The 22,978-nt window shown below is 43.9% G+C and overlaps 2 pseudogenes; one reads left to right on the top strand and one right to left on the bottom strand.

The window, feature by feature from the left end:
- Positions 1-2,850: 2,850 nt before the first annotated feature.
- LOC121448285 lies at positions 2,851-5,001 on the top strand (annotated as a pseudogene).
- A 4,663-nt stretch (positions 5,002-9,664) lies between these two features.
- The window catches only part of LOC121447823, a 36,495-nt pseudogene continuing 23,181 nt past the window's right edge, over positions 9,665-22,978 (bottom strand).

The following is a 22,978-nucleotide window of genomic DNA, read 5'->3' as shown; positions in this document are numbered from 1 at the left end:
CTACACAGAGAAACCTTGTCTCGGGGAAAAAAAATATGCAAAACACAGCACACCCCAATATTAGCACCCATGAGAGTGGGGCTAGAAGATGCTGAACTCAGGTCACCCTAGACTTCACAGCAAAAATGTCTTTGTCTCACCAAAAAAGAAGAGGAGGAGAAGCAGAAGAAGCTGTAATATCCACATTTCTGTGGCAGTTCTGAAGTCCCTAGCCTGCCGGAGCTTCTTTGCTGCACAACAGGGTCCTCACCAAAAAACAAAAACAAAGAAACTAAACCGGGTGTGGTGGTGCACGCTCACCACGTGGATTGTGAAGATCCACGTCAGGGCTTCAGCCTCCGCAGCAGGTGCTTTCACTTCTAAGCCATCTAGCTCATCAGCCCCTAAGTCGATTTTTTTAAAAAAGAAATTGAAAGGAAAACAAACAAAAAAGAGTTCCCCAGGCAAGAAAACAGTAAATATGAAAGTCATGAAGTTTTGTTGTTGTTGTTAAGAATGACAAAGCCCCTGCAATCTCACAGCGCTTGAGTGAGAGACTGAGCCAGGAGGAGCATGTGTTCCAGGTCATGAGGGGAGGGATAAGAAAGAAATTCAAGGAAGAACAAAGAGGAAAATGGAGAATGGCAAAGCCAATGTGGCTGGAACCCCATGTGTGGAATGAAGCTGTAAAAATGAGACAGAGTATTTGTGTAAGCATGGAAATGATACGGACAAAAGGACTGGCAGGACAAAAGCCCTTGAGGAGGCCAGAGGAGATAGTATCCAGAACACAACAAGCAGGTTGGTCTAGTATACAGATGAAGGGGTACACTTTTATTTGAACTGGAGGGAGTCTATAAACTGGGTCCAGATGAAGGTAGAGGTATAATTCAGTAATGGGAGATTTGAGAGTCATGGCCTAAATGCTCCCCCACCCATGAAATATAAGTCACAAGTTGCTTGTGAACTTAATACAAAAATAGAGTCATCAGGGAGGAGGGAACAGGAAATGCCTTCATCACACTGCCCTGTAGGCATGTCTGTGTGACATTTTGTATGTTGATTGATGTGGGATGGCCCAGCCCATTGCCGGTGATGCCACTGTTGTGCTGATGGTAGCTAAATATGAGCATGAAAGCAAATCAGAAACCTTCCTCTATAGTTCTGCCCTCCACTCCTGTTTGAGTTATTGCCATGAAGATCCTCAGTGATCAACTAACCAGGACTGGGACCTGTAAGCCAGATAAACCCTTTTTATTCCAAGTTGCTTTTGGTCATTGTTTTGATCATAGCAATAAAAGTAGGACAATCATCAAGACCAAATTGGGCTCCTGAGAAAGAAACAAAACCTTGTTCAAGTTGTTTCAGAATAGGTTAGGAGAAACTACATACTAGATAGATACAGAGTTGGGGCAATGTTGAACGGCACTTCATTTGTTCAACAAACACTCATTGACAGTGTAATATGTTTCTGGTTCTGCCCTATAAAACACATCCTGAGTTTTGTATTCTTTTGTTCCCTAGATGTTACAATACAGTTAATTCGCATACACCTTCTATAATCATATCCTGCCACATTCCGAGAAACGTGGGTCCTGAAACCCTAGGTAGGGTGAGCCAGGAAATGAGGAAAATGACAGCTAGACAGACATCTACTCTGGGATCAGGTGTGTGTGGTGGGTGGTCTCTCTAAGGCTGGAATCTGACCGAGTTTATTGTTGCAGCTCAGAAGGAGGAGTTAGCTAGTCTCTGTAGGAGGTCTCTCTGTAGACCAGTCTTTTCTTGTAAACATCCGGGAGGAGGAAACTGCAGTTGCTGGTCTTTACAGAGATTGATCGATTGTTCTTAAATACTTCGACTCCCAAGAAATATTTCTGTCTTGCCTGGCCTTTATGGGTAGCAGCTTTGCCAACTGGTTTTCTTTCTTTCTTTCTTTCTTTCTTTCTTTCTTTCTTTCTTTCTTTCTTTCTTTCTCTTTCTTTCTTTCTCCCTTCCTTCCTTCCTTCCTTTCTCTTTCTCTTTTTTCCTTTCTTTCCTTCCTTCCTTTCTTTCCCTTTCTCCCTCCCTTCCTCCTTCCTTTCTTTCTTTTTTGGACTTTTTATTTTTTTCCCAAGACATGGTTTCACTATGTAACCCTGGCTGTCCTGGAACTCATTTGTAGACCAGGTTGGCCTAACTCACAGAGATCTGCTTGCCCCTGCCTCCCATGTGCTGGGATTAAATGTGTGCGCCATCACTGCCCAGCTCAGCTTTGCCAATTTTCTATGGACTAATTAGTCTTGGAGTCCCTGACAGGCTTTGTCCATATCTAAAGATACATCTGCTCAGGACTCTGCTTACTCAGAGCATCCTCTGCTCCCTACAATAGCCTGTGTTATAAAAGGCAGTCCTCTGAGCAAAACGGCCACGTCTGCATCAGATAAGCTGTTCCTGCTTTTAAGAGTCCTTCAGAAAACAGCTTGTTGATTGCTGACACCTTTTCTTAGAAAGGGAAAGTGGGGAGGGTCATTAGACCTCCACCTGTGAGTCTAGCTGCTCCTTCCAGCCATTTGTAAGCAATTCTTCCCTAGATGCATTTGGCCTCGGGTGTTAGAGGATTTAGGCTGGGGGGGGGGGTTCACTGAAGAGAACCTATGCAGCTATGCAGCTATGGGAAGCCACATCTATGCTGGGTGAAAAGACTATCCAGTGTGGTAGCTTTGGGGTCACCCATGCTCTTACAAGTAAACTCTTATTCATGCTTTGTTAATAAGCCCCTTAAAATCATTGGTTCTCAGCTGGGCGGTGGCATGCACCTGTAATCCCAGCACTCTGGAGACAGAGGCAGGTGGGTCTCTGTGAGTTCGAGGCCAGCCTGGTCTACAAGAGCTAGTTCCTGGAGAATGAGGAGGAAGGCGAGAAAATGGCGTCCACGGATTACAGTACCTACAGCCAAGCTGCAGCCCAGCAGGGCTACAGTGCTTACATCGCCCAGCCAACTCAAGGATATGCACAGACCACCCAGGCGTATGGGCAACAAAGCTATGGAACCTATGGACAGCCTACTGATGTCAGTTATACCCAGGCTCAGAGCACTGCCACCTACGGGCAGACTGCATATGCGACTTCTTATGGACAGCCTCCCACTGGTTATACCACTCCAACTGCCCCTCAGGCATACAGCCAGCCTGTTCAAGGATATGGCACTGGTGCTTATGACACCACCACTGCTACAGTCACCACAACCCAGGCCTCTTATGCAGCTCAGTCTGCATATGGCACCCAGCCTGCCTACTCAGCCTATGGCCAGCAGCCAGCAGCCACTGCACCTACAAGACCACAGGATGGTAACAAGCCTGCTGAGACTAGTCAACCTCAATCTAGCACAGGGGGTTATAACCAGCCCAGCCTAGGATATGGACAGAGTAACTACAGTTATCCCCAGGTACCTGGGAGCAACCCCATGCATCCAGTCACCGCACCTCCATCCTATCCTCCTACCAGCTACTCCTCTTCACAGCCAACTAGTTACGATCAGAGCAGTTACTCTCAGCAGAACATCTACGGGCAACCGAGCAGCTATGGGCAGCAGAGTAGCTATGGTCAACAAAGCAGCTATGGGCAGCAGCCTCCCACTAGTTACCCCCCTCAGACTGGATCCTACAGCCAGGATCCAAGTCAATATAGCCAACAGAGCAGCAGCTACGGGCAGCAGAGTTCATTCCGACAGGACCACCCCAGTAGCATGGGTGTTTATGGGCAGGAGTCTGGAGGATTTTCCGGACCAGGAGAGAACCGGAGCATGAGTGGCCCTGATAACCGGGGCAGGGGAAGAGGGGGATTTGATCGTGGAGGCATGAGCAGAGGTGGGCGGGGAGGAGGACACGGTGGAATGGGCGCTGGAGAGCGAGGTGGCTTCAATAAGCCTGGTGGACCCATGGATGAAGGACCAGATCTTGATCTAGGCCTTCCTATAGATCCTGATGAAGATTCTGACAACAGTGCAATTTATGTGCAAGGTTTAAATGACAGTGTGACCCTGGATGATCTGGCAGACTTCTTTAAGCAATGTGGGGTTGTCAAGATGAACAAGAGAACTGGGCAACCCATGATCCACATCTACTTGGATAAGGAGACAGGAAAGCCTAAAGGTGATGCCACAGTGTCCTATGAAGATCCGCCAACTGCCAAGGCTGCTGTGGAATGGTTTGATGGAAAAGATTTTCAAGGAAGCAAACTTAAAGTTTCTCTTGCCCGAAAAAGCCTCCAATGAACAGCATGCGGGGTGGCATGCCACCTCGTGAGGGAAGAGGGATGCCACCACCACTTCATGGAGGTCCTGGTGACCCAGGAGGTCCTGGAGGGCCGATGGGTCGCATGGGAGGCCGTGGAGGAGACAGAGGAGGCTTCCCCCCATGAGGACCACGGGGCTCCCGAGGGAACCCCTCTGGAGGAGGAAATGTCCAGCACCGAGCCGGAGATTGGCAGTGTCGCAATCCGGGCTGTGGAAACCAGAACTTTGCCTGGAGAACAGAATGCAACCAGTGTAAGGCCCCCAAGCCTGAGGGCTTCCTCCCGCCACCCTTCCCACCTCCGGGTGGTGATTGTGGCTGAAGCGGCCCTGGTGGTATGCAGGGAGGAAGAGGTGGACTTATGGACCGTGGTGGTCCTGGAGGAATGTTCAGAGGTGGCCGAGGTGGAGACAGAGGTGGCTTCCGAGGTGGCCGTGGCATGGACCGAGGTGGCTTTGGTGGAGGAAGACAAGGTGGTCCTGGGGGTCCTCCTGGACCATTGATGGAACAGATGGGAGGAAGAAGAGGCTGACGTGGAGGACCTGGGAAAATGGATAAAGGCGAGCACCGTCAGGAACGTAGAGACCGGCCCTACTAAAGAGACCTGCAGAGCTGCATTGACGACCAGATTTATTTTTTAAACCAGAAAATGTTTTAAATTTATAATTCCATATTTATAATGTTGGCCACAACATTATGATTATTCCTTGTCTGTACTTTAGTATTTTCATCATTTGTGAAGAAACATTAAGTTAAATGGTAAAAAAAAAAAAAAAGAGCTAGTTCCAGGACAGGCTCCAAAGAGAAACCCTGTCTCAAAAACCAAAACAACAACAACAATAATAATAAAATTAAAAAAATAAATCATTGGTTTTCCAGGGTGGACTTTGACAGAATTGTGCTTTGGTTTGTCAATGGGCTCTTATGAAGAGGGTAGCTGCTGTTTCATGGCTCCCTACGGAAGGAATTCTTCCAGCATCCTAGTTCTGTTAGAATAGATAGATAGCTAAGTAAACACAAGCAGAAGCGTGGAAGCTGTCCACCTCTTCTGCAGTTAGAGACCAGCTGATTGGGTAAGCAGAGACTTAGACCTACGCTAACCCAGGAAACAACTATATCCTGGTAGCTGGGTGGGATGAAATAACCCTTTGTAGCTTGACAGCTTTGATGCTGCAAATATGTTCTTCCCATCCTACAGAAATACAGGCACCGTGACACTTTCCCAGTGACCACACAGGACCACCGAAGGAAGGACGTCTTGATAAGGAGAAAATGTAAAGGAGCAGAAGGACACCTTGACCTTTGGAGCATATCAGAGTAGGTTGACGTGAGGGCGGTACTCAAAGAAAGGAACTAACAGTGACATCACAGGAGGGGACTATAAGAACCATCTTAAAAATCCACAGTGCAGCCGGGTGATGGTGGCGCACGCCTTTAATCCCAGCACTCGGGAGGCAGAGGTAGGCGGATCGAGACCAGCCTGGTCTAGAGAGCTAGTTCCAGGACAGGCTCCAAAGCCACAGAGAGGCTTTGGAGAAAACAAAACAAAAACAAAACAAAAAAAAATCCACAGTGTAGAACCCAATGGGCTGCTGTTCACTCTCCCTTTTGGCAGCCTGCTCCACATTTGCCTGGAGTGTATTTTGTTTTGCTTCACTAAATAAACTTCTCTTAAATTATGTGTCTCAATTGTCAATTGAATTCTTTTTTTTTTTTTTTTTTTTTTTTTTTGGTTTTTTTCGAGATAGGGTTTCTCTGTGGCTTTGGAGCCTGTCCTGGAACTAGCTCTGTAGACCAGGCTGGTCTCGAACTCACAGAGATCCGCCTGCCTCTGCCTCCCGAGTGCTGGGATTAAAGGCGTGCGCCACCACCGCCCGGCTCAATTGAATTCTTAAGAGAGAAGACAAGGAGAGGAGAAACATCCCACACATGTTCCCCTTGACTGAAGCTGGGTATTTCTCAGTACACTTGTATTAACACTTACAAGACGAGAACATAACCCAGGTGTGATCACCTTTAATCAAAACACTCTGAGGGGACACCAGAAAATGGAAAGATCTTCCTTGCTCCTGGATTGGGAGGATCAACATAGTAAAAATGGCAATTCTACCAAAAGCAATCTATAGATTCAATGCAATCCCCATCAAGATCCCATCAAAATTCTTCACAGATCTGGAGAAGACAATAATCAACTTTATATGGAAAAACAAAAAACCCAGGATAGCCAAAACAATCTTATACAACAAAGGAGCGTCTGGAGGCATTACCATCCCTGACTTCAAACTCTACTACAGAGCTACAGTATTGAAAACAGCTTGGTATTGGCATAAAAACAGAGAAGTCGACCAATGGAATCGAATAGAAGACCCTGACATTAACCCACAAACCTATGAACACCTGATTTTTGATAAAGGAGCTAAAAGTATACAATGGAAAAAAGAGAGCATCTTCAACAAATTGTGCTGGCAAAACTGGATGTCAACCTGTAGAAGAATGAAAATAGATCCATATCTATCACCATGCACAAAACTCAAGTCCAAATGGATTAAAGACCTCAATATCAGTCTGAACACACTAAACCTGATAGAAGAGAAAGTGGGAAGTACTCTACAACACATGGGCACAGGAGACCACTTCTTACATACAACCCCAGCAGCACAGACATTAAGGACCTCATTGAATAAATGGGACCTCCTGAGACTGAGAAGCTTCTGTAAAGCAAAGGACACTGTCGCTAAGACACAAAGGCAACCCACTAACTGGGAGAAGATCTTCACCAACCCCGCAACTGACAAAGGTCTGATCTCCAAAATATATAAAGAACTCAACTAGACTGTAAAAGGCTAACCAACCCACTTATAAAATGGGGCATTGAGCTGAACAGAGAATTCTCAACAGAAGAACTTCAAATGTCCAAAAGACACTTAAGGTCATGCTCAACTTCCTTAGCGATCAGGGAAATGCAAATCAAGACAACTTTAAGATACCATCTTACACCTGTCAGAATGGCTAAAATAAAAAACACCAATGATAGCCTTTGTTGGAGAGGTTGTGGAGAAAGGGGTACACTCATCCATTGCTGGTGGGAATGCAAACTTGTGCAACCACTTTGGAAAGCAGTGTGGCGGTTTCTCAGGAAATTTGGGATCAACTTACCCCTGGACCCCGCAATACCACTCTTGGGAATATACCCAAGAGAGGCCTTATCATACAACAAAAGTATATGCTCTACTATGTTCATAGCAGCATTGTTTGTCATAGCCAGAACCTGGAAACAACCTAGATGCCCTTCAATGGAAGAATGGATGAAGAAAGTATGGAATATATACATATTAGAGTATTATTCAGCAGTAAGAAACAAGGACTTCTTGAATTTTGCATACAAATGGATGGAAATAGAAAACACTATCCTGAGTGAGGTAAGCCAGACACAAAAAGAGGAACATGGGATGTACTCACTCATATTTGGTTTCTAGCCATAAACCAAGGACATTGAGCCTATAATTAGTGATCCTAGAGAAGCTAAATAAGGAGAACCCAAAGAAAAACATATAGGCATCCTCCTGAATATTAACCTTCAGCAAGCGATGAAAGGAGACAGAGACAGAGACCCACATTGGAGCACAGGACTGAATTCTCAAGGTCCAAATCAGGAGCAGAAGGAGAGAGAGCACGAGCAAGGAACTCAGGACCATGAGGGGTGCACCCACACACTGAGACAATGGGGATGTTCTACTGGGAACTCACCAAGACCAGCTGGCCTGGGTCTGGAAAAGCCTGGGATAAAACCGGACTCTCTGAACATAACGGACAATGAGGACTACTGAGAACTCAAGAACAATGGCACTGGGTTTCTGATCCTACTGCACGTACTGGCTTTGTGGGAACCTAGGCAGTTTGGATGCTCAACTTACTAGACCTGGATGGAGGTGGGGGGTTCCTTGGACTTCCCACAGGACAGGGAACCCTGATTGCTTTTCGGGCTGAGGGGGGGGGGGACTTAATTAGGGGAGGGGGAGGGAAATGGGAGGCGGTGGCTGGGAAGAGACAGAAATCTTTTTTTTTTTGTTAAATATTTATTTATTTACTTATTATGTATACAATATTCTGTCTGCATGTAGGCCAGAAGAGGGCACCAGACATCATTACAGATGGTTGTGAGCCACCATGTGGTTGCTGGGAACTGAACTCAGGACCTTTGGAAGAGCATGCAATGCTCTTAACCGCTGAGCCATCTCTCCAGCCCAGAAATCTTTAATAAATAAATAAATTAAAAAAAAACACTCTGAGGGCAGAGACAAGTCGATCTCTGAGAGTTTGAGATCAGAATGGTCTATATATCAAGTTCCAGGCCAGCCAAGACTCTATGGTAAGACCCTGTCTTTGTTTAAAAAGAAGTGCAGGCGTGTGTTTGTGTGTGTGTGTGTCGGGGGTGTTCAGTGAGATAGATAGTGCCGCTGTTCTACATTAATCTGAAAAACAGTCATTGGATTCACCCATCCTTTGGATGGCCTGGCAGATGGAACCAACACCAGTTCTTTTCTTTTTTTCAACATGTTTATTACAACAGATACAATTCACATCTGACTACCTTTGCTTCCTTTTCCCCTCCCACAACCACGTTCATTGGGCCACTTCCTTATATTTGAGCCGCGAATGCACTTTCAGCACACTTGCCCAGCAGTACTTTAAGTCCATTCTTACAGGGTGCAAATGGATTTCAATAATTTATCCAAACGTGGGCTATGCTCAACCACTGCAACTTCCAGGAATGAGAAGGCTCTAGAAAAGTGCCACAGCAACAGTGCCCTAAGAAAAGAGAAGAGCACCTTAAAAAATGGATAAAATCAGGCCAAGAACTTCAGAGGGAATGGAACATACAGGAAATGAAAACATTTATTTGCAAACCAAGTGGAGCAGCACTGCTCCTGGTCAGGTCTAAGTGCGGAACGGTTGTCTCATGATATTTGTACACTGCTCAAAATTGTATCCTTAGACACAGATCGCCTGGCGCTTGCACTGGATTTTTGAAAATGCAAGATTTCTGAATGATAAATTAACCCCCCCCCCCAATTTTTTTCTTTTTTAAAAATAAGCTAATTTTGCAGACAGGTTTTCATGTAAATGCTAGGTATTTAGCCACCTCAGCATTGGTTAGTTTTGGATGTCTAAGCTCTGTTACACATGGCTTCCCATGGCTTCACTCTAAAAAACATATTTATAACAGATGAAGAACAAGAAATCTACACTTCAAGGGTTTTACAAATCAATCTTGTATCCTTCCCCTGAATTGACTCTTACAGATCCCCGTCCCCTTGTTATTTCATTTGCCCAGCTTAACGGTCCACTTAATGCAGCTCAAAATGTTATGACTGGGCAAGAGATTTACAGTTCCTGTAGGATATCATGTGCAATTATTCACATCTTCTAACCATGAAGGAATTCTGAAGTTTTAGCTTTTCGAGTTTCTTTATTTGTTGTCTCAAAAACAGTATCCTCCACTCTCGCAAAGTTGCTTGAATTTCACATGCTCGAACTAAAGATCTCAAATTTTTTAATTCAGTACATATTTCTGACATGTGAATACTTCCCATATTATGGGCTTCTTCACGCAATCTTTTTTTTTTTCACAGCATACAGAGGGGAATCCCACTTTGATTTATTTTATCATTTTTATAGTGATTTAATCATGTTACCCAAAGAAATCCATATCCTGTACCTGTTGCTGTACTTGCTGAATGTTAGTTTATCTATGATGCAGTTTTGAGATTCTTCAAAGTGTCTGAATGCTTCCATCTGTAGAAAATATTTTACAGAATTGTGAAAAATGGTATGAACTACATCCACTTCCTGGAATCCCAATGCACCAGTCACAGAACTTCGATGCACTGAAATGTTTCTTTGGTCTTTTTTTTTATTAATTTTTTAATTTATTTATTTATTAAAGATTTCTGTCTCTTCCCCGCCACCGCCTCCCATTTCCCTCCCCCTCCCCCAATTAAGTCCCCCCCCAGCCCGAAAAGCAATCAGGGTTCCCTGTCCTGTGGGAAGTCCAAGGAACCCCCACCTCCATCCAGGTCTAGTAAGTTGAGCAGTTTCTTTGGTCTTATATTCATGAAGGTTCTCTGCACAAATTAAGATTTTCCATATGGAATAAACTGGATAAGGAATACACGGTAAAGTTTCATGTTATCCATCTGTAGTTTCTTTTTCTTTTTTTTTTTTTTTTTTTTTGGTTTTTCGAGACAGGGTTTCTCTGTGGTTTTGGAGCCTGTCCTGGAACTAGCTCTTGTAGACCAGGCTGGTCTCGAACTCACAGAGATCAGCCTGCCTCTGCCTCCCGAGTGCTGGGATTAAAGGCGTCCATCTGTAGTTTCTATGTTTATTAAGAAATGTAGATCTCCCTATTTGCAAGATTAATATGCAGTGTCTTCACGCAATCTTGATGCCTGTCCGCAGGCCACCCTTGAACATGTTTTATGAGATTGTCATTGAAGTGTGCTGCTAGTGTCGGTGTTAATGAATTCGCAGGCCGAGCAGATGCATTCTGTGGCCACAACTGTTGCATTTGATGCATTACTACTGGAAGTATGATTTGGACCAGGTGATGGACTTCTCTGGCTGCTTAAGCGCTGAAGACTTCGAGGAGAGACAGGCTCATGACCCTGCTACTTGTCAGCAGTTACAGGCTGCTGTGTGGCCGATTGGGATACCGGTCCTTGCTTAAGTACTGGAGTACTAACCTTCGGCTCTGATGAAACAGGTGGAGTACTAATCAAAGGTTTGATAGGGACTGTGTTAGCCTGAGGTGTGCTTATTCTTGGAGACACATAGGAACTTGGGAATGAAGCATCGGACGTTTTAGAGACCTTGGAACCTGATTAGATGGCCGGGCTTGTGTAGAGAGCTGGGCAGCTTGAGAAATCAGGGAGGTGATGTTGAAGGCAGATGGTCCAGCAGTAAGAAACTTGTGGAGGATAGACTGCAGGAAAGCGTGTGTCACTGCTGCTGTAAGAACTTCATTTATTTTGGATATATCCTCATTAGAATTATTAGCTGTAGCGTGGCTTGTAAAGCAGGAAGCAACTGTCTAAGAAGATTTGGGTCCTGAAGTAAAGGAGGTGTGATTGTGGAACAGGAGAAAGGTACTGTTGAAGCAGAGTTTTTAATTCTTTTTTTTTTTTCAAGACAGGGTTTCTCTGTAGCTTTGAAGCCTGTCCTGGAACTAGCTCTTGTAGACCAGACCGGCCTCGAACTCATAGAGATCCGCCTGCCTCTGCCTCCCAAGTACTGGGATTAAAGGTGTGCACCACCACCACCCAGCCCAACACCAGTTCTAAACTGACCATTCAACCTACCTGTTCTGGTGAAAGCTTCACCCCAGCCCCTGGCATCCATATACCTAAAGAGTCTTGGAATGATCTGGTGGAAATTCCACCTCAATCCTCCTCCCTCATCTCTCTCCAAACCCTGCCACATTTCAGAAAGCCCACCAAATAATGACCCCTCCCCCAGATATGCTCAAGACTATGTCCATCGGGTATTTAAACTGCCTCCCTCCCCCCAAAAACAGACGTGGTTCTCTGATCTCTCTTTCCTGTCTCTTCTCTGAGCGGCTGGAAAATCATTCAGGAGTGTTTTATCCATTAAACCCGGGCTTTTTAAAATTTGGTTTGATTTGGTCTGATTTGGATTGCTGTGTCGGCGGAGAGGCTTATGGGATGCCGAAACTTTTTCACTACCCATGTCTGTTAGTCAATTTTATGCCACTGTCACAAATGCTGAAGTTAACTTACGAAGAGAAAAGCTCATTTGGCTTCTATTTAAGAAATTTCAATCTGTAATAGGTTGGTTCCATTGCTGGCATATCGAGGTAGGAAACTCAAGGTTTAATAAAACCTCACTACATAGCCTAGAAATAAAAAGGGAGAAGATGGTCTAGGTCCCCAAATCCCACTTTAGGGTGCATTCTCTATGATCTCAACACCTTCCAATACCTTTCTAATACATCTAAAATTTCTGACCTGGGGACCAAGCCATGGGCTCATGGAGGATACTCAAAATCCATATTGTAAATTGGTCATGCTCATCGGGATGGAGCTGTGCTTTGGAGTGTTTGTGTTGCAAGATCAAGGCTGATGAAAAACTTTTGCTGCTCGATAAACCTTTCCCCCGATGCAATAATCCAAATTAGACTAAATCAAACTGAATTAGAAAAAGCCCAGGTTTAATGGATACTAACACTGCCAGGTGACCTTCCAGCCCCCAGGGATAGAGATGGGAAGGAAGACTGGAAAGCCACGTGTTTGTTCTGCAGTTTAAATACCCTGTGGGGATGGTCGTGAGCATCTCTGAGGAGGGGGTCATCATTCAGAGGGCTTTCTTGGGGGTGGAGTCTGGAGTGAGGCAACTCTCAGGGGAGAGGGCTTCGATGGAACTTTCCACCCAAACATTCCAGACTCTTTGGGTATATGAATGCCAGAGTCTGGTGTGAAGCCTTAACCCAAACAGCTATGAACTTTTTGTCACTGTTCTGCATCAGAGAAAATTAGCATTGTCTCTCTAAGAAGCAGCATTGAGACTGGGTTTCTTTCTCACTTTAAGGTAGAAAGACGTATGCAGAGCAGAGGAATGCTATGACATCAAATGAGAAAAATCCATATTGGTAGTGCCCAGAACAGGATCAGATGCGTAGTAAATGTTATTACTACCCTTCTCAGAGGGTGACTTTAGTTCCCCCTTCTTATAGGCTGTCCACACGTAACCGCCACCATGGAAACTGTGTTCATGACTTTGTCTTGTGCATGAACAGTGATTGAGGAAACAGTCCATGCTGGGGATCATTAAAGGAGCTGGTCAGGCTTCAATTTGGGATTTTACAAGTTTAAGAACTGTTTCATCTAGCTGCCAATCAAGTCACAAGAGTCCAATTTACTTACTGATCCTAAGAAAGCTATTGGCATCCCTATAGGAAAATCACCTTGGGAACAGAATTAGTAATGAAGTTTCATTAGAGAAGGTGGGGTAAGTGTAGCAAAAACAACACAATCTCTGTGATCACTCCCACACCCGGCCTAAATTGAGTTACAATCACCCCTCTCCTCCTCCTCTTTTAAAAAGATTTATTTATTGTTATTATATGTGAATGAGTATTTTGTCTACATTTATGTCTATGAACCACATGTGTGCACAGTACCCAAAGAAGCTGTTGAGTGCCTAAAATTGGAGTTGCAGACAATGACTAGCCACCATATGGGTGCTGGCAACTGAATCAGGGCCTTCTACAAGAACTTCTAGTGCTCTTAACCACTGAGCCATCTCTCTAGCCCCAAAGATTTATTTTTTTTATTTTTATGTATGTATGTGAGTATATGTCATGTATGTGAAGGTGGTCATGGATGCCTGCAGAGGGTGACAGGTCCCCAGGAGCTGGAGTTGCAAGCAGTTGTGAGCCATCAGATTTTAGTACTGTAATGGTCTGTCCTGTCCCTTTAAGAGACAAGCCCTGCCCGCCCTTCCCCCAAGGTAGGCAAATCTTCCTTCTATTCTATAGTGTAGTTATACCTAATAAACAGCCCTCAACAGCTCAGAGATCTGGCAAATATGACATTTAAATATTTAATTATTAAACTTTTCATGAGAGAGCAGGACATCCGTCTTCGAGTCACAGCAGCATTGGTGGTATTGATTACCTGGGAGCAAATTAAAAATGGGTGATGTTGAGAAAGGCAAGAAGATTTTTGTTCAGAAGTGTGCACAGTGCCACACTGTGGCTTTCTAATCAACAACTCAAGTAAAATTTTATGCTTCTCAAAGATCTCTGATGCAGTTTGACAGCTTAGAGGTTCTGTCAGTTTAAAAGGATAAGCTCACCAAACAAATTTCAGTAAAACACAAATACAAGTTATTAAGGTGTGTACCTGCCAGTTATAAAGGTGTGAGGACAAATACAAGTTAATCAAATTTCTCTCTCATGCTACCTTCCATAGTCTTAAAGATATTTTTATTATGCAAAAATATCTGTCACAGTCATTCTGATATAAATATGCTACTGTTTAAAACTTACATTTTCACAAACCCAAAGAATTCTTGTGAGTTCCAGGGAGCCAAACTGAAGGATCCACCTTAAACAGGTCAGATATACCCCCCTCAATTCCTTGGTCCTAAATTTTTTTTTCCTAAACTTAACTTTGTCCTCTGTTCTGCCAATACCTTAAACAGGTGTAAGAGACACCAGACATTTCCATATCACAAATACCAGACAGGAACAAACAGACCAGCTATGCCAGTACCCAGCTTTCTCAGGTTCCACCATCCCACCAAGATGACACCCACAAATAAGCAGGAAGCAGTCTTGAGAAACTGCCGCCCCAATTCCTTCAACCTGTTGTGCCTAACCTCTTGCCTTTTTAGTATAAAAAAGAGATGGGAATGTAATGGTCTGTCCTGTCCCTTTAAGAGACAAGCCACACCTACCCCCCTACCCTTGTCCACCACCCAGGCAGGCAGATCTTCCTTCTGCTTCCAGCCTGAGCTCTCTTCCTTTTCAGTCTCTCTCCAAAAGAGGTAGCTGCTGCCATGGCTCCTCTCTTCTCCCTCACTTCCCCCCTCTCTCTTTCTTTCCTTGCCCCCCTTCTTCTTCCCTTTCCCCTTCCCTTCCATAACCCACTAAATAAATATCCAACCTCACTCTTCATGGCATGCCTATCTGTCTGTCTCTCACCCACTGCAGCTGCGGCTCCTCCTGGGACTGGCTGCCCCACCACGCAGCTCTCACCCGCTACACAGCTACCTACCTGGGACCCCGCTGCCTTTGTGGCCTGTCATGGTCTCATGGCCTGCTGCCCATTGCCACCACTCAGGGACCTGCAGTCTTTCTGCAGTATTTTATTTTTACCATAACAAGTACTAAATTCTGAACTCGGGCCCTCTGGAAGAACAGAATGTGCTGCTCTTAACCTTTGAGTTAGCTCTGCAGTCTTTTCTTTCTTCTCCTTTTTGTCCTCCTCCTCCCCAATTCTTGCTTGCTTTCATATTTATTTATTTATTTATTTATTTATAGTCAAAGTTTAACTATGTAGTCTTGGCTGGCCTGGAGCTCTTTGTTTAGCCAAGTGGCTTTGAATTGCAGATATTCCTGTCTGTGCCTCCCAAGTATGCAAGCATGCTGCCTGGCTTTGTTGTTTTCTGAGGACCTTGATGTTAACCCAGAATGGCTAAGAACTTGTGGTACTTCTACTTCAGTGTCCTAGGTGATGGGATTACAGGCATGAGTCTTTATACTCTATTTTGTCAAGGTGTTTTTTGCTGTCTGTTTGATCTTCGGAGACTAGGTACCCGTCTGTTTTGATAATCAGCTGTCCGAGAATTACCTGCTTAGGTTGGCCAAGGAGTTTATCCACACTGCCCCCTAGGGGAACTTGTTTCTGAGACAACAGACTCTGGGCCCAGGTATGCTTAAGAATCTTTTAGAATCTTCGTAACCTTCTCAAACACACTGGAGACAGACAAAACTCCAAATCATCCCTGAAATTGGCCCCATCAGAGTAGTGAACCACAGATAAAATATGCAGGGGTTCAGGAAGAAACTAGACATCAAACAAACTGATTCCCAATCAGCAGAGTGTTCATGGGAGTTTCACCTTTCTCATGGAACTAGGGAGGGGACCTGATTGAGAGCTTACCTCTATGCTACATAAGCATGAAAGGGATTATTCAGAGCTTGGTAGGGGTGGGTATTTGTTTTGTTTCTTAGTTTTTGTTTTTTCAGACAGGGTTTTATGTGGCCCAAGATTGGAAACTTACTATATAGCCAAGGGTAGACTTAAACTCTTCATCCTCCTGGCTCATCCTCCCAAGTGCTAGGATTATAGGCATAAGTCACCAATCCAAATTATGTAGCACTGGGGATAAAACCCAGGACTTCACATACATAAGGTAAACATTCTACTAACTAAGCTACAGTTCCAGCCCAGAATGTGTTGTGTTTTCAAGCACTGCTAGATGTATTCTATGCTTGTGTTAGCTGTTAGTGAGGTCACAGGTACTTCTGAACACAGGGTTGCAAGAATAATATCAGATAACAGATTCATATTAAATGCTAATATGATGCCTGATAATCACAATTGCTCAAGAAGTCACAACTGTTCCTTTATTATGTCCTGTGACAAATTTATTCTTTAATAATAGAGTCAGAAAAAATGAGTTAGCACCAGAATGAACTCTGCAATCTTTTTCTAGATAACCCTTGTGCTTTGCTCAGCATTCTGTGAAAAATTTCCCATTTCTGCCCATTGAAAACAACTCCAAGGACCTCCACTCCATCACATCCCAAAAGAGAGCTCATCTCTCACTTGTTTTTCATATCTTTTCAGTCATGAAGAGTTCAGTGTCTCTTGATGGGACTGATTTAAAACAAAATGTAGCAAATTTCAAATGAAGCCACTTTCACATAACTCTTCCTCCACTCTTCATCATCATCACCATCATCATCATCACCACCATCACTATCACTATCATCACCACCATCACTATCATCATTATTATCATCATCATCATCACTATCACTATCATCACCACCATCACCACCATCATTACCATCACCATCACCACCATCATCATCATCACCACCATCACTATCATCATTATTATCATCACCATCATCACTATCACTATCATCACCACCACCATCATTACCATCATTACCATCACCATCATCACCATCACTATCTTCATTATCATCATCACCATCATCATCACCACCATCATCACCATCACTATCATCATTATCATCACCATCACCACCACCACCATCATCACCATTACCATCATCACCATCATCATCACCACCACCATCATCATCACCACTATCACTATCACCACCATACCATCATCATCACCATCATCATTATCATCACCACCATCACTATCATCATTATTATCATCATCATCATCACTATCACTATCATCACCACCATCACCACCATCATTACCATCACCATCACCACCATCATCATCATCACCACCATCACTATCATCATTATTATCATCACCATCATCACTATCACTATCATCACCACCACCATCATTACCATCATTACCATCACCATCATCACCATCACTATCTTCATTATCATCATCACCATCATCATCACCACCATCATCACCATCACTATCATCATTATCATCACCATCATCACCACCATCATCAACATCATCACCATCATCATCATCATCACCATCACCACCACCATCATCATCACCACTATCACTATCACTATCATCACCATACCATCATCATTATCATCACCACCATCATCACCATCACTATCATCACCATCATCACCATCATCACTACCATCATCAACATCACTACCAACATCATCATCATCATCACCATCATTGTCATCATCATCATCATTTGACTTTTGAGACAGACTTGCTAAGCAGCCTGGGCATGCCTGGAACTTGCTACATAAAACAGGCTGGCTTTGAACTTGGGGCAGCCTTCCTACTTCTGACTCCTGAGTGTTTATTTCTATTTCAAACATGATCCACTCACTCTTTTTTTCCTCCTTCCCCTGTCCACTGAGGATTGAATTTAGGGTCTTGCATTTGCTAGACAGACATTCTACCAGTGAACTGCAACTTCATTCCAAGCCCTTTAAGAATATTTCTTTTTTATTGAAACAATGTCAAGCCTTGCAGCAGTGGCACATGCCTTTAATTCAAGCACTTGGAGGGGGGTGTTGGGGTGTGAAGCAGGTGGATCTCTGAGTTTGAGGTCAGCCTGGTCTATAGTGCGAAGTCTAGGACAGACAGGGCTACACAGAGAAATTCTGCCTCAAATAACAAAACAAATCAACCCCCCCTAAAAAATGGGTTCTCATTAAGTTACCAGATTTGCTGTCCTTGAATTCATCATTAGCCCACTTAGCCTTGAACTTCCAGTAAAACTGCTTTAGCCCCGAAGGCAGTTGGGATTACAGGCCTCTGTCACCAAGTCCAGCTCCTTATTTATTTTGAGACAGGAGTCTCATGTAGTTTGGCTGACTTCGAATTTGCTATGTAACCCAGAAGCGACCTTGAACTCTTCCTGCTCCTCTATCCTCCTCCTGTACCACCAAATTCAGTTTCTGTGATGCTGAGGATTTAACTGAGGGCTCTGTAGATAAGCACTCTGCCAACTGAGCCACATCCCCAACCTTGCCTCTGATCATTAAAATAGAAAAAAGTGCTATACATGCATGAAAATGTCATAATAAAACCCATTACTTTATATGCTAACTAAAATATTAATTAAAAAATTTTAAAGTAGCCATTGTGATCCAAATCTGTAATTGCAGCACTTGGGCAGTCAAAGCAGGAAGACCAGGAGTACAAGGTCATTCCTCAGCTATATTAATTCCTGGCCAGCGTGGGCTACAGGAGCCCCTATCTCATAAGTAAATAGTAAATAAACAACTCAGGTGTAGCCTGACCTCAAGTCTTCTAATCCAGAAGGCTAGGATACAGATATGAGCCACCACACTTTACTAATTCCTTTCCTTTCGCCTCCCTCCCTTCTTTTTTGTTTGTTTTGTTTTGTTGTTTGAAGCAGGGTTTCTCTGTGTAACAGTCCTGGCTGTCCTGGGGATTTGAGCACAGACTCTGTAGACCAGGCTGGCCTCAAACTCACAGAGATTCACTTGCCTCTGACTCCCGAGTGCTAGGTTTAAAGGTGTGCACTACCACCACCCAGGTCCCTCCTTCCTTCCATCTGTCTTTTGGAGACAAGGTTTCATTTTTTTCTTTTTTCTTTTTCTTCTCTTGATCTCTTATGTCTATGTCATCATAAGAGACAAGGTTTCATATAGTCTTAATTGACCTCAAATTCCCTACGTAGCTGAGAATGACCTTGAACTTCCATCCTCCTGCCTTAACCTTCCAAGCCCTGTGGTTACAGGTCTGTGCTCAAATTCCCAGTTTATAAAGTACAAGAGATTAAACCTAGGACTTCACTGATGCTATGCAAGTAAACTACACATTCCCAACATACTTCCTCTCTCTTTTCTTTTTCTTTTTTCTTTTTGAAACAAGGTCCCATCTAGCCTCATACAGTCTTGAACTTGCTATTTGGCAAACTATCACCTTGATCTCCTGCTCTTCCTTGCTGTTCTTCCATCCAGAGTACTGAGATCGCAAGCATTTCCCACCATTCCTAGATCCCTTTCTTCTTTATTTACTGTGTGATTTAGTGTGTGTTTGTGTGTGTGTGTGTGTATAGGCATGTACATGTGCACACATACATGCACACATGCATGCATGCCATGGAAGATGTGTGGAGGGTCAGAAGACAACTTGGGGAAATTGCTTTTCCTTTTCCACCATGTGGGTTCTGGGAATCTTTGGGTCATCAGGCTTGGTGGCAAGTGTTTTTACCAGCTGAGCCATCTCACTGACTTCTTTCCTATTTTTAATACATGATACGTTCATAGCATGAGAGAGGAAGAGAGAGAGGCAGAGAGGCAGAGAGACAGAAAGAGAAAGAGAGAGAGAGAGAGAGAGAGAGAGAGAGCATCAGTTTAGTTTGGGCTACTTACAGAACACAGGTAAGGGATTGTTCAGATGAGCATGTAGCAATTTATGAGTGGCTACATCACTAAAAAAATGTGCTTCTCTCTCCCAGCAACTGCTTGTATATTCCCAGAAACCAGCAGGGCCTCGTGAGCCTATCTTTGCTGCATGACAGAATGATGATGGCTCATTATGAGCAGCTCATCAAAGAGCCATGTATATTCTTTTCTATAAAAAATTTATTAGATTTATTCCTTTTATATATTATTATTTTACCTGCATGTATGAATGTGTACAGCTTCTGTGCTTAGTGCCTGTGCAGGTCAGAAGAAGGCATCGGATCTCCTAGAACTGGACTTATGGATGATTGTGAACCACTAGGTGAGTCCTGGGGAACCCAGGTCCTCAACTAGAGCAATAAATGCTCTTAAACACTCCAGCCCCACCAGAAAGAGAAAGAAGCCTCCGACATCTAGGGCTGTTCTTGGTATTTACTTCTAGTTAGTATCACAGCTAGGTACTTGCCTGGCATGCACAACTCAGTCATGGTGTTTGAATGGTAACTAAAAACAAAATTTAAAAACCATAAATGCCAGGTAAACCCACTCTGTAACAATAACCAGACCACCTCATAATCATGTCCCAAGACAAAACAGTATGATCTAGCCAGTTGGATGGCTCATAGCTATAATTCTAGCACTGAGGATGCCACCGCAAATTCAAGGCCAGTCTGGACTACATAGTGAGTTTTAGGCCAATCTAAGCTGCATAACAAGATCCTGTCTCAAAAAACCAAAACAACAACAACAACAAAAAAAAAACAAAAACAAAAAAACCCCAGAAAGTAGAAACTTTGTGTGATGAACTTAGAACACTGGTCTCTCTCCCCTGTTGAACTTCAAATCCCAGTGACCTTGACTATAAGCTGACTTTGGTGACTTCCACTAGAAGGAAGATTTTGCCTTTGTTTGGTGTGCTCTTATCTAAATGAAAACAACGGTAACATCAGATTTACAGTTTAAAAAGCTGTCTTTGTTTTCCTTTTTTTCTTTTTGAGACAATCTTGCTATGTAGCTCAGACAGGCCTTGAGCAAGCAGCAACCCTCCCATCTAAACCTCTATCTTAAGGCAGTGTTCTATTGCTGGGAAGAGAAATCATGACCACAGCAACTCTTATAAAGGAAAGCATTTAACTGGAGGTGTGCTTGCAATTTCAGAGGCTTAGTCCCTTATCACCATGGCAGGGAGCATGGCAGCAGGCATTGCAGGCATGGTGCTGGAGGAGTAGTTGAGAGCTAGCTACGTCCTAATCCAAAGGCAGAGAGATATTTTGAAACCTCATAGTGATATACCTCCTCCAACAAGGCTACAACTCATAATCCTCTCCAACAGATCCACTCCCTGGTGATTGAACATTCAAACATATGAGCCTATAAAGAGGCCATTCTCATTTGAACCACCATATTCCACTGGTTTTTTGAGACAGGGTTTCTCTGTAGTTTTGGAGCCTGTCCTGGAACTAGCTCTTGTAGACCAGGCTGGCCTCGAACTCACAAAGATCTGCCTGCCTCTGCCTCCCAAGTGCTGGGATTAAAGGCGTGCGCCACCACTGCCCAGCGCCACCATAGTCTTAAATTCATGCCATAATGCATAAATGCATTCAGTTCGACTTCAAAAGTTCCCATAGTCTATCAGAGTCTCAATAATGTTTAAAAGTCCAAAGTCTGTTCTGAGACTCACGGCAGTCTCTTAATTATAGCTCCTTGTAAAAGCAAAATCAAAAAGCAGATCACATACTTCTAACATACAATGGCACAGAATATACTTTACCATTCCAAAAGGGAGGAAAGGGCTCATAGGAGGAAATACTGAAGCAAAGCAAGACCAAAAACGAGCAGGGCAAACTCTAAACCCTGCATCGCCACGTCTCTGTGAGCTGGAGTTCAGCCTGGACTACAGAGTGAGTTTCAAGCCATCAAGGGCTATGTAATAAAGCCTACTTGGCTCCCTGCATCCTCGTAGCAGCTGACACCTGTCTGTAGCTCCAGTTCCAAGGGTTCTGTCGATCTCTCCCACATCTGTGGGCATACGCGCTGTGCACATACATACATGCAGGCAAATAGTCATGTGTATAAAATAAAAATAAATAAATTGTTTTCTCTTTTAATACTTTTTAGGTTTAATATTTATTTTACTTTATGTATATGTAAGTGTTTTGCTTGCACATGAGAGCCCAGTGTCCACAGAGGTTAGAAGAGGGCATTGGATCCCTTGAACTAGAGTTATGGATGGTTGTGAACTACCTGTTGGTGCTGGGAACTGAACCCATGGCCTGAGTCCTCTGTAGGAGGGCTCCTAACCACTGAACCATCTCTACAGGCCTGTACTTTTTTTTTTTTTTTTGGTTTTTCGAGACAGGGTTTCTCTGTGGCTTTGAAGCCTGTCCTGGAACTAGCTCTTGTAGACCAGGCTGGTCTCGAACTCACAGAGATCCGCCTGCCTCTGCCTCCCGAGTGCTGGGATTACAGGCGTGTGCCACCACCGCCTGGCCATTTTTTTAAATATATAATTTATTTTTATTTTATACTCATTGGTGCTTTTGTCTGTTTGTCTGTGTGAGGGTGTCAGAGCCCTGGAACTATAGTTACAGACAGGTGTGAGCTGCCATGTGGGTGATGGGAATTGAACCCAAGTCCTGTGGAAGAGGAGTCAGTGTAGCTAACTACTGAGTCATCTCTCCAGCCCCTGTTAATTTTTTAAGGGTTCCAGTTCTTAGGCAGAATTTGGCAAGTGACTTGTTCAAAAGAGGGGCTCAGTGGCAGGGAGAGGACATGAGGCTGTAAGAGAATGTGGTCATGGGACTGGAGAGATGGCTCAGAGGTTAAGAGCACTGACTGCTCTTCCAAAGGTCCTGAGTTCAATTCCCAGCAACCACATGGTGGCTCACAACCATCTGTAATGAGATCTGGTGTCCTCTCCTGGCCTGCAGGCATGGAGGCTGAACTCTGTGTACATAATAAATAAATCTTTATAAAAAAAAAAAAAGAGCCGGGCAGTGGTGGCGCACGCCTTTAATCCCAGCACTCGGGAGGCAGAGGTAGGCGGATCTCTGTGAGTTCGTGACCAGCCTGGTCTACAAGAGCTAGTTCCAGGACAGGCTCCAAAGCCACAGA

The sequence above is a fragment of the Microtus oregoni genome, unplaced genomic scaffold (genome assembly GCF_018167655.1).
Source record: "Microtus oregoni isolate MIOR12 unplaced genomic scaffold, Mior012 000005F_ref0000423, whole genome shotgun sequence".
Taxonomy (NCBI): domain Eukaryota; kingdom Metazoa; phylum Chordata; class Mammalia; order Rodentia; family Cricetidae; genus Microtus; species Microtus oregoni.
Note: the sequence above shows the minus strand (reverse complement) of the source record. Positions and strands in the feature narration are given on the sequence as shown.